General features: G+C 43.6%; 1 protein-coding gene across 6 annotated transcripts in view; it reads right to left on the bottom strand.

The window, feature by feature from the left end:
* PIR (pirin) overlaps window positions 1–21515 on the bottom strand; it is a 111247-nt gene that overhangs the window by 68080 nt on the left and 21652 nt on the right. The window lies entirely within an intron of this gene.

Here is a 21515-nt window from a genome sequence, read left to right as displayed (position 1 = left end):
TCTGCCTTAATTGGTTCTAGCAGGTTCCTGATTACTCTAGTGCAGCCCCTGCTCTAGTCACACAGGGGACAGAAAACTACTCATCCAGTGACCGGAATATTTGCCCTCTACCAGACTCCTGTACTCCACTGGCCTGGGTCTGTCACAATATGTATTTTATATATCAAAATATCAATCATTGTTAGGCATATACTTCCCCAAACCATATTTACAAAGCTGTGTAGTACATAGATTATAAAGCCAGTATGGACAATTGCAATCATCTGCTCTGACCTACTGTATAGCACAAGCCACATGACTTCTTCAATCAACTCCTGTTTGAACCAGAACATATCTTTTAGAAAAACACATTCCATTTTGATTTAATAAATCATCAGAGATGAAGAATCCACCACTGCCCTTGGTAAGTTGTTCCAATGGTAAATTACCCTCACTGTTAAAAACATACACATTATTTCCAGTCTGAGTTTGTCTAGCTTTAGCTTCCATTGGACCATGTTATACTTTGGCTACAGTCAAGAACCCATGATCAAACTTCCTACCCACACCTCTTTACCTTTTCTTTCTTAAGCAAAATCATGGTCCCTTCTGGCTTTATGATCTATGAAGATTGAGTGAGACAGAGACTTCTGGTGCTTTCTAGCAAATAGATCTAGGTGGTGGGATTTCTGTGGTATTTAGTGTTTTTTCTTATGAAAAATATTACAATTAGTAAGTTAAGAGATCAGTAAGCAATGAAAGGTCAGATAATGCCTCAGACAAAGTTGCCACACTACCTTGTTTCCACTTTGTGCTTATGCATTATCGAAGTCTTAATTGCATGATCCCAGACTATTATTTCTGCAGGATCCTTTTGCCATTCAGTGCACAAGATGGAGAGGGCACAGTTACCGATGCAAAAGGTCTGTTTTGAGCCAAATTCTGTTTGCAGTTACCATAGTGAATATCAGGTGTAACTATACTGAAGTCTTTCAGATTGGTGTAAATAAGGCCTTCAGTGCACAGGAGGGATAGCAATGAGGTATGTTCTCTGGACCTCAGCTCCATTCAGCATCCAGGTTGGGCAATGTGACTCATTCACTGCACTCCATCCAGCTGAACACCAAGTGAGGACAAAAATCTGCAGGACTTATAGGGCTGGTCTACACTGGGGGGGGATCGATCTAAGATATGCAACTTCAGCTACGTAAATAGCATAGCTGAAGTTGAAGTATCTGTCAAGGTTTTTTCCCCACTTTGAACTTTAGGGTACAAAAAGTGGGGACCTGCATGAACACTTTTAAACTTAAATACTAGCTTAAATCTGGTACACTGCCAGCAGCCAGAATTTAGTGTCTGGCACACTTTCTGTTCCCCCAAAACCTTCCCTGGGGAACCCANATTGGTGGGGGAAAGGAGGGGGGATGGTTAATTTCTCCCTGTTTTAAGATCCAAGGGGTTTGGATCTGTGTTCATCAGGGAATTTGTGAAGTCCCTCAAGACTACCCAGGTAAAAAAGGGGTACTTGGGGGTGGTGGCAGTGATACCAGATCTAAGCTAGTAATTAAGCTTAGAAGTGTCCATGCTTGTCCCTACATCTGTACCCTAAAGTTCAGAGTGGGGAAGGAACCTTGACAAACAGATAGAGAGCACTCATAAGAAAACAGGTGAGAGCACAACAGAATCAGTCTATTCCACTGTAGCAGAAACCAGAAAGTTCTAGTAGCCCAATATTGACTCACATGGCCACACAATTTGATGTCAAAATTACCCATGTTGAAAAGGATTACGGTTTTAGGATCAGCACTGCACCTTTTTGTTCTCATTCCTCTTCTTCTTCCATTTCTCTTTAAGGAGTTCTCCCACCATCATGTTTTCTTTTCTCCCTTTTCTTTTCCTTTCAGAACTCCTCTTTTCGGTCTCAATTCCAACAAAAAGGGAAATTGCAGAAGAAACTAATCAAGGCTCTATTTCTGCATAGTAGTGTTTTTGCTGTGATGGCAATAAGGAAAAAGTAAAACCAACTAAGATTATCATCACTGACAGGGCTTTTTTGCCACCCCAAGCAAAAAAAAAAAAAAAAAAAGGGGGAGGAGGCAGGGGCGGATGGAGCAGGAAAGCAGGGGAAAAAAAACGGTGCAGCCAGAGCAGCAAAGCGTGGGGAGGGGGGGAATCCCTCAGGGCAGCCGGAGTCAGGGTGTAGGGGGACTCCCTGTGCTGCAGAGTGCGTGCCCAGTCTAATGTGAGGGCGGGGGAGGGAGCGGGGAGAGAGAGAGAAGGGGGGCTGCCAGGGTTTCAGCAGGGCACTCACCACACGGCCCTGACCACCACACTGCTTGCCGGGAGGGCTCTGTGCCGCTTGGCTGGGAGGGAAGGACACGGGCTGCCCTGCCAAGTTTGCTGCAGGGTGCTCCCCTCCTCCACCCCCTACAGGGCAGCCGGATCGGGGAACCAAAAAACCCCCCACAACCTGCTGTGCCACCCTAGGATGGAGCAGAATGCTGCCCCATAGAATCTGTCACCCCAAGCACGAGCTTGCTCGGCTGGTGCCTGGAGCCGGCCCTGATCACTGCAGAAGGCACTAGGGACAGTGCCAAAGTGCAAGCCTTGGTCAGTTTCATCTGCAAAGACAGACATGTCAGGGTGTAAGTGGAGGAATGGTCCCGCTATTGTGAGGAACTTTTCTGGCTTATACACTACCCCGGTGAAATAGGCTAGCAAAAGGATCTGAGTCCTCACTCTTACTTCCTTTACCCAGAGGCCTGCCTGACCTTGAGGGCTCCCTTTCCAGTCTCCTGAGTGGCAGAGTCCTTGTAACCCTGATAAGGTTGAGCCCAGAATTCCTAAGGGGCTTGGTCCCCAACGTTGTCGTGGCCATTTAGGCCAGGGGCTAGGGTCGGGGTTGGCAACCTTTCAGAATTGGTGTGCCAAGTCTTCACTTATTCACTCTAATTTAAGGTTTTGCATGCCGGTAAAACATTTTAACGTTTTTAGAAGGTCTCTCTTTATAAGTCTATATTATATAACTAAACTATTGTTGTAAAGTAAACAAGCTTTTTAAAATGTTTAAGAAGCTTCATTTAAAATTAAATTAAAATGCAGATTTTATCAGTTTAGTGCAGCGGTTCTTAACCTGGAGTGCCAGATGCTCTTTCTGGGGGTCCGAGACATGGGAGATTTTTTTAGAAGGTAAATCATCAAAAACACAAATTATGCACAGGCACATAAGAACAACTACTTTCTTTAATCAAACCTATGCATTTATTAACATTATACATGTTTTAACGATTACTGTAATATACAAAGAAAGTTTTCAAGTTTTTACGCTAACTGTAGCATAATTTTTTATAAGGGCTGCTGAGTGCTGGGACCAGACCAGAAGCAGACCCCTGGGCTGGCTGCCAGTACTCCAGGCTGGCAGGAGGGCTGAGCAGGGCCAGAGGCCTGGACCCTGGTTAGCAGGGGGCTGGGTGGCTGGAACTCCAGACCAGCAGCGAGGTGAGCGGGGCCAGCGGCTGATATTCCAGGCCAGCAGCAGTGGGCTGAGCGGGGCTGATGGCCAGGACCCTGGCTGACAAGGGGCTGGCAGCTGGAACCTCAGACCAGCAGCAAGCTGAGCCGCTCAGTCCGCTGCAGGTTGGGGGTTTCGTCCGCTGGCTCCTACCAGCCGGATTCCCAGCCACTGGCCCCACTCAGACGCTGCCAGGGGTTCCGTTCACCCAGGCCAGCAGTGGGCTGAGCAGGGCCAGTGGCAGGGACCCCAGCTGTCAGCAGTAAAAAGCTGCTCACATGCCGACCCCTGGACTAGGGTGTCCCCACTCTGGGGTGCTCTCTGTGCTGGATGCTTCCCTTGAGCCACTGATCATTACATACAGTTCAAAGCAAATACAGTTTATTAAACAGCAATCAATTTAAAAAAAGATAAGGAAAAAATGGGAAAGATTAAAAGAAAACATGTCACCCCGCTCTGTGGCACGGGGACATCACAACTAGCATCTTTGGAATGTAGGGGAAGTTCACAGTCTGCTCCTCACACATCCCAGGCCTCCTTTCAGGCCCTGGCTGTGCTGCAGGGATGCCGTGAGTTGGACACTTGCTCTAGCAATGGCCACATGCCTTCAGGCTCTAGGTGGCAGGGCCCTTCTTCCCAGTATCAGCTCCTCTGTCAGGGTTATGATCCCTTCCGCCCCTCCCACCCAGGCCCAAGTCTGGCCTGCAAGGTGTATTGGCTGGGGACATCTCCTTGTGCTGGGCCCGCTGCCCAGGGTCCTCCCTCGCTCTCCTCAGCTGCTCATCACACCTAGCTCCAGATTGCTCCAGCCCCAGCTCCAGCTCCACTCTGCCTCCAGCCCTAGAGCTGCTTTTTCTGGCCCCTCTGGCTCTGGTTGCTGCAGCTCCCCTCCCAGCACTGACCTGCTTCCTTGATGCTTTTCTGGTTCTCTCTGGCTGGCAGAGCTCTGCTCCCCAGCTCAGCTCAGCTCAGGTCCCTTCTCTCTTCTTAGCTCATCCCCACTCTGTCTCTGGCAGCTCCAGCTCCCACAGAGGATGGGACACCCCTGGCCTCTTCACTCCCTCATTGGCCTGCCTGCCCTTTCAGTCAGGCTGACCTGAAGCATTGGCCTCTCCCCAGTCCCCCTGGTGATTGTCAGTCTCAGGGTCCTGATTTCCCATCAACACTTCCCCTTTCTTTTGGTACTGGGAGCTAGCCAATCAAAAAAACCCCACTGAGTGTTAGTAAGGAGCCAACAGTCCCCTTACAGGGGAAAGGAAGTCTATTTAAAGATATCCTTGCAGACGACCCAATTCTAGCCTCTGATCTTTACATTGGCTCTGCATCTATAAAAGGACTGTAAAATAAAGCCAGCTGAACCGGCCACTGGGAAATTCCCAGTCAGCCACATCACATGTAGGGGCTGGTCAGGGGCATGGCCAAGAAGAGGTTCAGCTCTTCTCAGCTGCCAGAACAACCACTTGGGGCCAAAGCAGCTGGGCATAAGTTATAGCATATCACTTGCTCTTGCTCACCTCAAGAACCAGCCCAATGCCAGGTTGGCCTCAGAATCTGGCACCACAAATGAACTGTGCATCTATCTTTGTGTCACCCTCCCACACAAGCTGAGCCATAACTCAAGTGGAGCAAAACAAAGCCAAAACAAATTATGGATCATTGGCAATAGAGCCAAGAGTGGAGGAAGGGAAGGAATACAATTACATGGCGGGGGGGGGAATAAAAATAAGGCTAAATATAAAGCAAAGATATAAAATGTACCACACATTTAGACTTCCAGACTAAATAGCTTGTTAAACTAAATTTGATCCTTCAGACTGAGGACAGACAGACATCAACAGAAAGCTATTATCAAAGAGCTTCTGCTCCTTACTCCAAGCCAAATTCTGGTATTGCCAATGTATTGTCAGACATCCAAAAATCATGAGATTTAAAAAATAATTTAAAAACATACTTGTCATATGCTTTTGGATGTTTGCAGTGTTGTGGTAGTCGTGTGCATCCCACGACATCAGAGAGGACAAGGAATGTCTCTCTCATCAACAGCAGCTGATCCAATAAAAGGTATTACCTCACCCATCTTGTTTCTCTGGTATGCCTTTTGAGTGTCTCTAGAAAGCCTGCTCGTTCCCAGGGCATGTGTTATAAGCATAAGTCCCAATTCTGAACCTTAGCGTCCAAAATGTGGGTGCCTGCATGAACCCTCCAAGCTTAATTACCAGCTTAGATCTCATAGCGCTGCCACCAGCCAGAATTCCCAGTGTCTGGCGCACTCTGGTCTCCCCAAAACCTTCCCTGGGGGACCCCAAGACTCAGATGCCCTGAGTCTACAACAAAGGGAAATAACCCCCTCCCCTTGTCTCCTCTTTATTTCCTCCCCAGGCTTCCCCTCCTGGATGCCCTGGACGATACCCTATTTCAAGTCCTTGAAATGCAAACATAGAGAGATCAAGTTTCTTTCACCCTCAGTCAGAGTCCTGCAAAGTAGCTTTGCAACTTACAAAGAGATTTTCCCCTCCCCCTGTTTCCTTCCTCCCCCACCATTCCCTGGTGAGTTCTAACTAGGAAAAATCCAACAGGTCTTAAAAAGAAGCTTTATATAAAAGAAAGAAAAAGACATAAAATGATCTCTGATCAAGTTGACCATATTACAGGGTCAATTGCTTAAAAAAAATGAATAAACAGCCTTATCCAAAGATTACAATTTAAACATTCCAGCAAACTACACACATGTAAATACAAAAACGTATAAAACCTATTGTCTTCTACCTTTTGTACTACACTTGGCATGAAGATTAGAAACCTGAGATAGAAATCACTCTCATAGCCGAGAGAGCACCAGACGAGACAAAAGACCAACCCAAACTTCCCTCCCTGAGCTTTGAAAAATCCGGTTTCCTAATTGGTCCTCTGGTCAGGTGTGTGGTTCCTTTTGTTAACCCTTTACAGGTAAAAGAAACATTAACCCTTAGCTATCTGTTTATGACAGCATGTGTAATCATTTCAGGTTCACAGTTAAAGCTAAAATGCACATGGAAAATACACACCTCCCTGCTGACTGCTTGGAGGAGGACTCTGCTTACTCTTTCAAAATACCAGGGGTAGTGGAGTAACTTTTCTATCCCTGTCCATCTCCTTCCCATGTAATTATCCTCTACACCCTCCTTAGCCTCTTCTTTAGTCTCCCTCTCATCCCATACATTTTCATGAGCCCCCTTAGGCTTCCTCCTCTCCCTTCTCCCTCTACATTGTTCCCTCAGTCTCTCCATTCACCTCTTCAGTCTTGTGCTCCACATAATACCTTGTATTCGCACACTGGGTTCTGTCAGGCCACATCTGTAGGTTTCTCCTTGGGGTATCATAGTTTCAACCCCCTTTAAAAACAATGAGAATGGGGCCCATCTCTGTTAGACAGCCTCACGTCTACATGCCAGGACTGTATGAAAATGGCAGCCATCTTTCCTTGGTTTCAGCCCCATTGGAAGAGATGGACATTTTGAATCAGGAAAAATTCTCAAGCTGGAAGGCAGAAATCCAAAAATCAAGTGACATTTAAAACCTCCAAATATCACAAGACTGCAGGCAACAGTAGATTCAGAGGAGGATTAAGCAGGGCAAGTCATTGGAGTCGATACAAATGTGCGTCCCCGTATCAAGGCTGAACTTTGCTTGCAGAACATAACCGAAGAGCTGGGTTTTATTTATGCAGGAATCAGAGGATGGAGGAAAGGGGTAGAGACTTTTTCCATATGAAGGAGGTCTTGTCTGCAGGCACAAGGCAGGTATTACTGTCACTTGGTCAAAAAGCACCCTGAGTTGTGCAGCTTTGAATCTGTTTATATTTTAGAGAACCACTCTATACTATTTTTGAACAATGTGAGTTTGCTTCAAATTCCTGAAAAATATCATTTTTAAAGAGAACAAACTAATCATTAGACATTGTATCCACACTAATCTTCCTCCTCATCTAATGTACCCTCTGCCTTTCTTCAAACAACCTAAAGCCTAAAAGCTTCTGAAATTTATCCTGCATATATTACAAGTTTCTGAAGCGCCTATTTCAATTACAGAGACATTGCTAACATTTTTAAGTCTCTAGAGCTAAGTCCTTGTGGTTTATGATGTTTGTACTGTACTATGCATCCACTGAATTACAACCTTCTTGTGAGTTCTGTGCACCGCTTTATGTTCAATATGAGTAGTATTCATCTTGTACTCAAGAATTGCATAGTAAGAACCAAGTTTTTTTTTAATTGACAGCTATTCTTCCAATTAAAAGCTATTTTCCTGACTTTCAAAAGGTTTTTCTTCTCCATTTTAAAAAGACATTGTCAAATGCGGTAATAGTACATTTTTACTCTGGTTTAATGCCATACTAGAAGGTTTCGTTCAACAGTTCTCTGCTCATTTTTCACCTTTTTATTTACTAAAGGTTGATGTCTGTCCTTCCACTCCACTTAAGGAGGATTATTTCCTCACGACATTTTAGTTAATGTAAGCTTCCTCTAGTGCCTGGCTGGCCTACTCATGCACCAAAATCTGCATCGTCATGCTTAGCTATTTCTTTCAAGACATAAGGAAAGCTAATTTTTAAATCAAAGGGCCAGTTCATCAGTAAGTTACTCTAATCTGATGTTGACATAAACTCCATGGAAGTCAGCGCGGTTACAACAGCATGGCACTGGTATTGAATCAGGCTATTTAGACTCTGATGGACAACATCAGATGTCATACGCCAAGGATGGTACAGAGGTACAGAGCCTCTGTGCCTCCAGTTGATTCTTGGTGTCTGTAACCTAAAAGAAAAAGGCCACTTGTTTAGTACCTGCACAAAATATTGGCAGCTATATAGCGACCCCAGCACAAACTTTTGGGCTCCTTCTCTCTTTCAGCAGAAGGCTCAAGGTGACGGAGTAAAGAATCAATTCCTCTAAAGAGTTACCTCACTGATCCTCCCTAAAATCCTATTGTTGGCTTTACGTATAGTGGCATGATGAGAGTGGACAAGAATTAGTTACATCTGGGAGAGTGGGCAGGGTAGTGTGAAAAGCTGTTTTGCAGTCCCCCAAAGAGTGTTCATTAACCCTTATGGGTTTTAGCCAACTTTGACTGTAAAACTTAAGATGCAGGGCCTAACTAGGATTAATTTAAACACGGTCTTTGCACTTGTTTTGCCCTGGTTTATGGAGTTCAAGGTCAATCCATGATTTAAAAATATCAGTCTAAACTGAGTTGAAAGTAGTTGCTTTAAACTGCATTTACTCTCTTCTTGAAAAGAGACTGGAAGCAGCACCAAGTCCTGTCCTAAGATTTTAAGCGTCCAATAAAGTTGGCTGCAATTTTTCTTCTTGCAACAGTATTTATTTTTGAATAGTAGCATTACCCCAATGTATATAATCGTACAAGAGAGCTTAATAGCGTGAAACGGTCAAATAATTTGTACATGCAAATTCTATCTGACAATAGTCAAATTTAACACAAATGGGATAAGAATGTCTGCAGTAACTCAGATATTCAGCACTCTGCCCACAATAGCATTTGTAATCTTCGTTTTCACTTTGAGACTCTGCCAGATGGAAGGAAAAAAACACTTAATAGTAAGTAACCAAAGAATGAAAAGCCCTTTTTGCCAACAGCACATAAGAGCATGAGCCCGTCAACAAAAAATATTGAGACTTTTAAGCTTGTTTGAAACAAAATACTTATCAGAGGAATGGAGGGGAAGGAAAAAAAGTCACATTCTTGAAGTCCAACACATATGCACATTTCAACACTCATGGCAAAGAGTTCCCCCTCTCCCTCTGAAAGGAGGGAGACATAACTGAGATAAGGTTACTTATTTGGTTTTTTTTATGTGTTAGACTCCAACGAAGTTGCATGGCACTAGTACCTCTCAGACATAATTACTGTCCTACAAAATAGTTATAGACTATCGTGTGGGGGGAGGGATAGCTCCATGGTTTGAGTATCGGCCTGCTAAACCCAGGGCTGTGAGTTCAATCCTTGAGGGGGCCACTTAGGGATCTGGAGCAAAATCAGTACTTGGTCCTGCTAGTGAAGGCAGGGGGCTGGACTCAATGACCCTTCAGGATATTTTCCAGCTCTCTGAGATAGGTATATCTCCATATGGGGTTGAAGGTTTGGCATGGCTACATAAGCTTTTAACTAGCAGAAAAACCTTTCCTATAAGATATTCATGACAATAAAATGAATACCTATTAAATATTAATAACCATTAATACGACCAAGAGTCAGGTCTTATATATCACAACAATCAGAATGGTTTCAAAATATGACTAAAGTCAAGTCAGGAAAAAAAAAAAACAGAATAAATTAGGAGCCATTCCCACATATCTCAATACCCAACTTTTAATTCCAAAAATACCACTGATGGAAATAAACAGCATAAAGATGTACTAGGATTTTGTGGACCAAGTTCATCATTATATTTCAATGTGTTTAAACTTAGAAAGACTGTGGTACAATCTCTGTTACTATGTGTTATGAGATAAATTAACTTACCATATAGAAAATTATTTAGTCACATCAGATAATGATTCACACCAACATCCTGCTGTGGATCACTTAGCAAAAGCCCCTTTCATGGAGCAACATCCTTCTCAAATCCCTGCCCAATCTCCCACTATTTGGTTCACAAAGCTTCTCCTTTTGCTGACCATCAGGAGTGACTTGGGTTAGCCACAAATTAAGGTTTCAGAACCACTGGTTAAATACATTAAGCATGCTCAGAGACTGTGGAACAGTGCATACTGTCATCTGCCAATCCCTTTCCCTGTACTGTCTGAACTACGTGAGCAGAGCAGTGGACCACTAGGATGCAGGGAGTGAGTTTCTTCAGCTTGGACTGCGCCACACTGCTTCTTCTCTCTACTCCGAGAAAGAGAATGGGTGAAGAGATTTCAGAGCCAGCCAGAACTGACTATGCCATGTGCTCTGAGGGTCTGACCCCTGGAATTCAGGGGCCCTCAAAGCCTGGGGCAGCTGAGCTGCTCACTGCATATTGACAACTCATGATTTTATTGCAAATCTCACAATATTTGCTCTTTTTCTTGCAGCCCTCAGCTCCTGATGTCATGAGAATTGTAGTTTTCATTTAAAATAAAAGTACATTTTTAGCCCTTGTTGCAGAGAAAAGCTTGACAACATGAACACTGAAGACTCAATGAAAAAAAATTAAAGGCAAATACAGAGTCAAAAATTTGTTGTCTTCTAAGATCTCGTGAAGTTTAAGATAAACCCATGATTCTGGTGGGTTGACTAATGATTCCTGAATGTTTGAGGTTGATGAGACTGCACTCCGCATTTGACTAGGGCTGGCCCTTCCCTAAGTTTATGCATGGCTTTTGTCTAATAGATGTGTCTCTAAGGGTATGTCTACACTACAAAATTAGGTCGATTTAATATAAGTTGATTTTTTTAGAAATCAATTTGATAGAGTCAATTGTGTGTGTTCCCACTTAAGACCATTAAGTCAGCGGAGTGCATCACAGTACCGAGGATAGCATTGACATTTGGAGTATTGCACTGTGGGTAGCTATTCCACAGTCCCCACAGTCTCCGCTATGCACTGGAATTCTTGGTTGAGCTCGCAATGCCTGATGGGGCAAAAACACTGTTGCAGGTGGTTCTGGGTACATGTTGTCAGGCCTCCCCCCTGAAATCAACGTCAAAAAATCATTTCTCGCCTTTTTTCCTGGGTTACCCGTGCAGACGACATACCACGGCATGAATGGAGCCCGCTCAGCTCACTGTCACTGTACATCACCTGGGTTCTGCTGGCAGATGCGGTACTACAGTGCTACACAGCAGTAGCTCCTTGCCTTTGCAAGTTAGCAAAGACAAGTAGCAGCTGTATTGTACCATCTGCTGCTGTCTTCTGGTCCCTCCTGGCCGGCCTCAGTGAGGTCGGTTGGTGGCGTCTGGGCAGACATGGGTGCTCCTGGCCAGCCTCTGTGAGGTCGGTCGGGAGCACCTGGACATAAATGGGAGTGACTCCAGGTCATTCCCTTCTTTAAGTTTTGTCTAATGGAGATTCAGTCCTGCCTGGAATATCAGGCAAGCCTTCTAAAGAACCAGAGAGGCAAACGGTCGGTCCCAATCAGAGCCCCAGACATCTTGCTTCTATGATGAGCTGCATGCCATTCTAGGGGGGTCCCTACAACTACCCCAACCCGTGCTTCCCTCCTCCCCCACCCCTCCCAGGCTACCTTGCAGTTATCTCCCTATTTGTGTAATGAATTAATAAAGACTACATGAATTTGAAACAATGACTTTATTGCCTCTGCAAGTGGAGATCAAAGGGGGAAGGGGAAGGCAGTTGGCTTACAGGGAAGTAGAGTAAACCAAGGGGGGGGGTTTTCATCAAGGACAAACAAACAGAACTTTCACACCGTAGCCTGGCCACTCATGAAACTGATTTTCAAAACTTCTCTTATGCGCAGCGCACCCTGCTGTGCTCTTCTAACTGCCCTGGTGTTTGGCTGCGCTTAATCATTTTGTCTTTTAGAATGGATTCATCTCCCCATACAGCGATCAGATCCAGTACCTCCTGTTCAGTCCACGCTGGAGCTCTTCTGCGATTCTGGGACTCCATGGTCATCTATGCTGATGAGCTCTGCATGGTCACCTGTGCTGATCAGCTCGCCACAGTGGCCAAACAGGAAATGAAATTCAAAAGTTTGCGGGGCTTTTCCTGTCTACCTGGCCAGTCCATCTGAGTTAAGAGTGCTGTCCAGAGTGGTCACAATGGAGCTCTCTGGGATAGCTCCTGGAGGCCAATATCATCGAATAGAGTCCACACTACCCCAAATTCAACCCAGCGGGGTCGATTTTAGTGCTAATCCCCTCATTGGCGAGGAGTACAGAAATCGATTTTAAGAGCCCTTTAAGTCGACAAAAATGGCTTTGTTGTATGGATGAGTAAATCGATCTAATGCTGCTAAATTCTACCTAAATTCGTAGTGTAGAGCAGGGCTAAGTCTGTGTAAAGTGAATGTAAATCCAAATGGTAGTGTTTTTACCCTGACACTGCACAGATATAGGCTGTGCAAAGTAGCCCTTGTGATATTGCTGCAATATGGAGAATCAAACCCAATGATTTTTCCACTCTTGTATTGAGCAAAAATGGTCAGACTGTCATTACTTAAAAATATGAAAGGGGAGAAACATCCAAATCATAATTTGAAGGTCAGCTTCTTGTTAGGTCTATATTTATCTTAAACTTGTTTGTTAAAATGATAGTCTAACTAACGGCTAGCCTACACTGCCACACTACATTGGTGTAGCTGCACCACAGTAGCACATCTGGTGAAGACGCGCTATGCTGACGCATAATTACTCCACCTCAATGAGAGGTGGAAGCTATGTCAGCAGGAGAGCGTCATAGTGAACTGTGGACACTGCTTTAAGTTCATGTATCTTCTGTAGTTCAGGGGAGTAGCTTTTTTCACCCCTGAGCGACATAAGTTAGATCAACTTAAGCAATATTGTAGACAAGCCCTCAGTCTACTACAAACAGGATTTATATTTGGCTGATCTCCATTTATTTAGTATTCAATTAGTTTAATTAAAGAGATGGAAAGTTTTTCCTAATATCTAACCCAAATCTCCCTTGCTGCAGATAAAGCCCATTACTTCTTGTCCCACCTTCAGTGGACATGAAGAAAAATTGTTCACCATCCTCTTTTAAGCAGCTCGTACCATAATGAAGACTGTTATCAAGCCCCCCCTCAGTCTTCTTTTCTCAAGACGAAACATGCCCAGTGTTTTTAACCTTTCCTGGTAGGTCAAGTTGTCTAACCGTTTAATCATTTTGTTGCTATGCTCTGAATTCTCGCTGTTTTCTCCACACCTTTTTAAACTGTGGTGTCCAGAAGTGGACAAAGTACTCCAGCTGAGGCCTTACATATGACACTTCTGTGAATACACCCCACAATGTTATTAGTCTTTTTTCACAACTGCATCACATTGTTGATTCATATTCAATCTCTGAACCACTATAACCCGCAGACCCGTTCCAGCACTACTACCATCTAGCTAGTTATTTCCTATATTGTAACCGTGCATTTGATTTTTCATTCCTAAAGTTCAGTACTTTGCACTTATCTTTACTGAATTTCATCTTGTTGAGTACAGACAAATTCTCCAATTTGGCAAGGTCATTCTCAATTCAAATCCTGTCCTCCAAAATGCTTGCAACCCCTCCCAGCTTGGTGTCGTCCGCAGATTGTATAAGCATACTTTTCACTCCTTTATCCAAGTCATTAATGAACATATTGAATAGTACCAGATCCAGGACTGACCCCTGTGATACCCCACTAGATGCATCCTCCCTATTTGACAGCAAACCATTGCTAAGTACCCTTTGAGAAGAGTCTTTCAACTAGCTGCACACCTACCTTATAGTAATTTCATCTCGATCATCAGTCCCTAGTTTGCTTATGAGAATGCTATGTGTGACTGTGTCAAAAGCCTTACTAAAATCAAGATTTATCACAGCTACCGCTTCTCCCCTATTGACTAAGCCAGTAACTGTCATCTTCTAATGAAAACCAATATATGAAGCCCAGTTATTATTGTGTGCAATAGAGAAAATACCTCAGGGAAACCTCTTAAAAAGATGTTCACATTAAAGCATACCTAACTGCTTCGCTGAACCAAACGTAATGTAACTTAGTCCCAATTCACAAACAAAATCAGAGTCCAAAAAATCCGGCCAGTAAGATGTCAGGGTTTGGGGGTTTCAAAAAAACTCAACCAGTGATGTGCAGAACTCAAAGTTTTCAGGTTCCAGAAGATTCAGCAAGCATTATTGTTTCTGTTTTGTATGAGTTTGCACCCAATGAGTTTCATTGTGAATTTGAATCAAGTTGCACAGTTGCATCCTAAACTGGCTGCACAGCCCGTGGAAACTGAGGCCCATATATTACACAAACACATAGAGCGGATCTGAGTGTGAGACAGAATCGTGGAACATCAACACCAACATATGGCTGTAAATAAACAAAGAGGAGTAAGTTAATCTACTTCCCTTAAGACACTTACAATACTCCAATAAGTATCTGGCAGCCTTGTACAGAACGGACATTGAGATGTTCCAGCGGCAGTCAACAAGAATGATAATAAGGCTAGATTATTAATTTGAGCAAAGAGGCTGCAAAAATTCAGATACTGTATACTAAAAGTTAAGCTTTTAAAGTACTCAGTGTGGAAGCTTCATAGAACAACACAGCAAAAACTAAGCACTAAGCTAACAAAACATTAAGCGTGAGCTGGACAGTTACTGCACTTTGCAGGAGAATAATATGAGTTCCTTAAATGATACCTTATTGGCTGTGACTCTTTGGGGCATGAATTGTGCCTGCCTCTACGTTTGCACAGCACTTCGCATAAAGGAGCCCATAGCCCATAAATAGTAGTAATAATAATTTTCACCATTTATGAAGGGAATACCAAAGCCAAAGCTATACTTATTAAACAGAAAACACACACAAGTGTTTATAATTAATTTTTGATTTCACAAATGTTACCATTTAATATGCTGGGAGGCAGAAAGGTGGGATAAGGCTATCTTTGTTCCTTCCTGATCTCCCCAGGAGCAGAAAATGCTGCTAAAGTGCACCCAGGACGTGGCCCACATATTTTTCTAGAATATTTTTTTCTATGGTGTACGTGGCTATGTAAGTGAGCTTTGTTTTCTGTGAACTGCACTTTTAAGTATTTATTGGTCTGCTGCCATGTTATGTGTCAAGATGTTAGAGGAAGCATACTGCTTTTCCCTAGAGACTTGTTTCTTTCCTTGTTCTCCTTTTATTTTTATATTATAGGGGAATTCAGACTGAAAATAACCATATGTGATTATGCAAGTCTCTCTGCTACAACTCTCAGAACTCCTCATTGACAGATCAACCACAAACATGGCAGCCTCAAATACCAAAATACCTCAAGGGCAAAGAGTTTCTTAGCCCAAGATGTAATTACTGAGGCAACAGGCTGTACCCTCCTGAGGATGAAGATATATTCAAGTGTTTTCTCTCTTTGCTTGCACCGAATATGAAGTCCTCTGTTCGTATAGGCTTCTACCATCCGAGCACCCATACACCAACAAACTAACTTCTAACCCCCTCCTTATCCTGACAAGCTTGTTGTGGGCATTTGGTTGAGTTCTCTTGACAACAACAAATCAGAATGCAGGGGCAAAATAAAAACGTTTCAATATATTCAGCATTACAGTATAGTAATAGGCGTATCCTGGGGCAAGGAGGGGTGGGGAAAGACTCTGGCCTAGGCATTTTTTAAACCAAAGGCCCTAGTCTCCCATCACAGGAGAAATTCATTCTTTCACCAGAGAATCAAACACTTGGATATAGTTCTCACCTCACAATATCAAGCACCCTCAAGCTATTAAGTGGTTGTACTGCCTCTGCTTACTCCAACTGGAATAGGAAATTGTTTTTCAGCAACAGTGAGAATATCTGGTAATAAGGTAGCTGAGTAGAGCTGGATGATAAATGATTTTCCCATCCCATGACTATTTTTGAGAATTCAAAAATTTTTCCCATCCCAAATTTGGACGGAAGTCACAAAGTTTTCCAATTTGCGTCAATTCAAATGTTCCACTGTGATTCTGACTTTTTTTTTTAAGCTTTGTCAATCACATTTAGCTTAAATTTCAAAATAAAAAGCTATTTCAAAAGTGAAAACCCAAATTCTTCATTTCTAAAATATCAAAATTTTGAAAAAAAATTCCCCAGAAGCTTTTTAAGTCAGGAGGATCATCAAAACTGACCCTGTTTTGTGAACAATTTCCATTTTAATCAATCAGCATTTTTTTTTTATTAAAAACATTTTATTGAAAAATTCCCAACCAGCTCTATAGCAGAGCTGAATGCAAGTGACTTCCAAACCACACTTTTCTCTGTAATGATTCTAAGCTGAAAGTAGTTATAAGTGAGACCACAATTTGAAACACTTTCAGTGACATTATTTCATCAAAGTCTGTATTCGTTTCCTTGAGTTTCTCTCTGCAATTTTTAATGAACGTATACTTTCAGGATCTATTTACAAGCACAGTCATTTGGAGTTTAGGGGTGGGGAGGGGAAGGGGTGGGAATTACCAGTTCTGACAATCATTTTTATTATATTTAAGTGAGCATTTTTACGTTATAAATACTATTTCTTCTTTACATTTCAAGTTACAGATTCATACCTTGTTCTACTAGAATGAAATAGTAGTTTGCATTAAAAAAAATTGTTTTATTGTTATATTGACTTTACAGTGATATATTTATGTTCATAAAATATATGATGGTGTGATGATATCAGCACTATACTATAATGTTTCCTTTTAAGTTTAACCCCATGTTTTATGTATTATAATAAAATGGGCAATGACATAAGTAGTACCTTACCATTGTAATTAAACCTTAGAAGAATAGCTGCTGCATTAAGCTGCTGCATTATCCCAAGTGTGTCACATACAAGGACACTGGAACTCAGATTTTTCTTGTTCTTTCATCTTTCTATTAGTGGAGTCAGAAGGCAGATACTTGTCTAATGGACACTGGCTCAGGTCCTTGGTGTTATAAAGTCAATGGAATGCCTATTGGTTTCAATAGCCATTGGATCATATCGATAAAGCATAAATAAGAATTTCTTAAACAGGAATTTTTATGAGTACTTTCCACCCACAAGTAAATACTCATGAAATAAATTTACTTCATTCAGCATACTGATTTTTTCTGCTGCCACACAATGCCATCTGCGGGTTCTCATGAGAAATAAAGTTTGATGGACTCAGCCCACTGACACTATGTTTGCTGTACATATTAAATCTTCCTGCTGTAAGTTCATGATTGTTATAAATAACCAATCAAATGACAGCTGGAGTTCTGCTTGAAGACCCGCCTCTAAGTCAACTCTCAGTTCTCATTTAAAAAAAAAATTCTAGCACTCAAGCTTAAGGAGAAAAGCTTGTAAGTGGCACCTGAGTACACCCTAAAGGTGCAAAAACCAGAAGACAAAAAGAGACCACAAAAATTCCTCTTTAAAATATGATTCTTTTGGGCCTGACTCACGATTTTTGAATACTTGGGATTGGCCATACTGTTTACTGTTAGTTCCTATCCTGTGCATAAATTATCATTGCTTATGGAATAATCACTTCTCTACATTGGATTAAAGCCAATATATTTTTCTGTCTTCCTTAAAAAACAAGGCCCCTCTGAATATTATAGTGATCAAAAGCAAAGTGAAGATGGCCACTCTTCACCCTCCACTCTTGAACAGTAAAGGACAGTTTTACCCCAGTGGCTCAGGGCGTTCCTTTATACAATCCATTAAGGGTTCAATTCACCTGTACGTGAAAGGCCTTCACCATCCTATGTATCATTTTAAATCCCATTTAAACCTTCTTAGGTGTCTGGTTGGTGGATCTTGCCCACATGCTCAGGGTCAAAACTGATTGTCATATTTGGGGTTGGGAAGGAATTTCTCCAGACTGGCAAGGAACCCAGCAGATTTTTGCCTTCTTCTGCAACATGGGGCTTGGGTCACTTGCAGGTTTAAATTAGTGAATTTTCTGTAACTTGAAGTCTTTAAACCATGATTTGAGTACTTCAGTAACTCAGTCAAAGGTTAGGGGTCTATTACAGGAGTGGGTGGGTGAGGTTCTGTGGCCTGTTCAGATTCATGAGGTACAATTTCCCTTTTCAAAAGCTGTGTTGACTCTTCCCCAACATATCCTATTCTTCTATGCGTCTGATAATTCTGTTCTTTGCTACAGTTTCAACCAGTTTGCCTGGTACTGAAGTCAGCCTTACTGACCTGTAACTGCCAGAATCCACTCTAGAGCCTTTTTTAAAAATTGGCATTATATTAGCAATCCACCGGTCATTGGGTACAGAGGCTGATTTAAGCAATAGGTTACATACCATAGCTCTGCAATTTCATATTTGAGTTTCTTCAGAACTCTTGGGTGAATAGCACCTGGTAAATGACCAGTTCTAAATAAATTAAGTGTCATGCACACTTTAATATTATATACACTTTAATATTTGTATTTTATAATCTTGAAGCTTTGTCAAGAATCACTCTCTTTACTTGGTTCAGCAAGTTTATTATTGTGCAAAAACATAAAAAACTTATTGTCTAGGTTTCTGTCCAACAAAAGAAAGTTTACTTGCTTTAATATTGTAAGGAGTTGCCCTGGCTCCCCGTTGCACCTGAGGGGAACGAGCCAGAGCAGGCACCTTCGTGGGCAGAGCCACTACCGCCTGTTCCCGCCCCCCGGAAGTCAAGGGGCGGGACAGGAAGTATAAGAGCCAGGGCTCAGAGCTCAGTTGAGTGCTGACTGCTGAGGAGGATGGACGTGAAGGCCCGAGCTCCCGCTCAGCCTAGCCTACCTCAGGCCCACTATCCAGAGGAGCGCTGGCCGGAGCTGCCCTGGGCCCACTATCCAGAGGAGCGCTGGCCGGAGCTGCCCTGGGCCCACTATCCAGAGGAGCGCTGGCCGGACCTGCCCCGCGCCAGGTACCCCGAGGACCCCCAATTGAAAACCCCATTTGAAAAACTCAAACCTGTAATTTGCAAGTAAATCTGGTACATATAGTTAAAAACTCTGAATTTCATTTGAGGTCAGGCACTTGTCATCACAGATGTAAAACAGTCTCGTACGTCGATTCATGAAAGAGGAAGGGTGACGCGTACGCTGTTCCTGTGGGCCTGTCAGATTCAATGAGGGACAATTTCCCTTTTCAAAAAGCTGTGTTGACATCGCGACCAAACCAAATCTCACACCATATCATTCTTCTAACGTCTGATAATTCTGTTCTTTGCTACAGGTTTCCAACCGCAGTTTGCCTGGTTACTCGAAGTAGCCTTACTGACGCCTTTAACTGCCAGAATCCACTCTAGAGAAACTTTTCATTTTAAAGAAGGATCCGGGCATTTTTGTATATTTAACTTATTTCTTTCCCAGACAGAGCTGCCATCCGCCACACGTTCATAGTAGGGGTACTAGAGCTTGATATCCTTAGGCATAGTCACACATTACGATTTGATGTTTGATATAACATACCACTAGTCCTAATTCATAGTTGAGCAACTGGTCTTTCATCAAATCGGTTGCAATTTAGCTGACACAATACCTGATACATACTTGGGCTCGGAAAATAGCCACCTTCCTTGGATAACCTGCTAAACATCCTTCATTACATAATTTATAATCGCTGTCTATATCCATATCTAAGTCCACTTCGAACACAATACAGACAATTAGATCATTATTAATAATTTCGAGCACTTTAATACTTCTTTATTTAATTCACTCCTGTACATATTTATCAACATTCGAATTGCTATTGTCGCTCATGAAGGCACTCTACTCACACTTTTCACTCTAATATGGAGAATTCAGTCTTCATATTGTTTATTATTGTGCAACACATCTATAAAAAAAACTCATGTGGCATAAAAGAGCACTCAATAGTATTTCTCTTTGTAATACACAGTAACCGTCTTACTCTTGGCGTTATTAACTTCACTCCACATCATATCTCTGAACTTTCGCCCCTGTCGTTTCACCCCGTCCCGACGATCCCCTTATAAAGAAGTGGCATTTTCGAAACATAACAACAATAGAGCCCCCAGGCATCCAGACTCGTCTCGTGGCAGTTAAGGAAGCAACCTTATTCACTCATTGATACATCTGGACTGTTGATCCCATGGTAAGGCGATATAAATCCTATTGACTAACCATTACACCGCCAACGGTCCAAGGAGGCAGGTGCACAGGAAATAATTCAATAAGTAGCGCAGGCTGTACAGGAGAACAACTACAGAATACGAACCGTGTCGGTGCTGACTGCTGAAGGGAGGACTCGGTAACGTGTTCGATATCACACACGCCGGACAAGGCAGTAGCACAAAGCATCAGCACAGAGAGCATTGCAGGGAGACAACGCTGACAGCACTTAATCTCAGTGACAGGTACCCACTATCCCAGAGGAGCGCTGGCCGGAGCTGCCCTGGGCCCACTATCCCAGAGGAGCGCTTGGCGGAGCTAGCTCCTGTGGGCCCACTATCGAGGAGCGCTTGGCGGACCTGCCCGCGCCAGGTACCCGAGGACCCCAGCCTGAAGATCCCTGTGCCCGCACGAGAGCCAGGACTCTACTGCCTGCCTGGTTGTTCCGAGGAGCCATGGTCTGGGACCGCCAACGAAGCGTCCGAGGAAGGACCATGGTCCGGAGAAGGGGATTGGAAGAGCCCGTGGGGCAGCTGATACGTCATGGCCGCAGAGGCTCCGAGCCTATGGTTGTCCTTGTATTGGCACGGTCCTACTGATCACGCAGTCAGTGTGTTTTCGGAGGTGAGATCCCCATGACCGCCTTAGCGGCGCATAGCGCTATCAGGGCCCCGGGCGTAGAAGCAGAGGAGTTTGGGTGGGCCTGTGGTCCCCTGCTACCCGTAACTGGGTGGCAGCTATCCCCTTCACCAAAGCGTACGTGTGTTGCGCTGCTCTGACCTGCCCCAAAGGGTCCTAGGAGCCTGTTTGTTGCTCTGCCCTGCCCCAAAGGGCCAGAGCTCTCTGACTGTTTGTTGCTCTGCCCTGCCCCAAAGGGCCAGAGCCCCCTAACTGTTTGTTGCACAGCCCTGCCTGAGGGCTTGGGCTAAAGACTCTGTTTGCTCAGCCTCCAGCTGAGCCTGACTGTGTGCTGCCCGCCCTGCCTGAGGGCTTGGGGCCACAGACTCTGTTTGCTCAGCCCCAGCTGGGCCTGACTGTTTGCAGCCTGCCCTGTCTAAGGGCCAGGGCTGAGAGACTTTTGTTTACACAGCCCACAACTACAAGAGCGGAGCGTGAGCCGTCCGATCGCCGTGCTGGAGTTGCCCTGGCTCCCCGTCGCACCTGAGGGGCGAGGCCCGAACGCACCGGCTTACAAATATGCTGTGTGAAAAACCTTCTGGCACTCAGTAGCCTGAATGCTAGTTAATCTGGGGAGGGGAAAATAAG

Source organism: Chelonoidis abingdonii, chromosome 1, assembly GCF_003597395.2.
Source record: "Chelonoidis abingdonii isolate Lonesome George chromosome 1, CheloAbing_2.0, whole genome shotgun sequence".
Lineage (NCBI taxonomy): Eukaryota > Metazoa > Chordata > Testudines > Testudinidae > Chelonoidis > Chelonoidis abingdonii.
The sequence above is the reverse complement of the archived record's forward strand: the minus strand, read 5'-3'. Positions and strand labels throughout refer to the sequence as shown.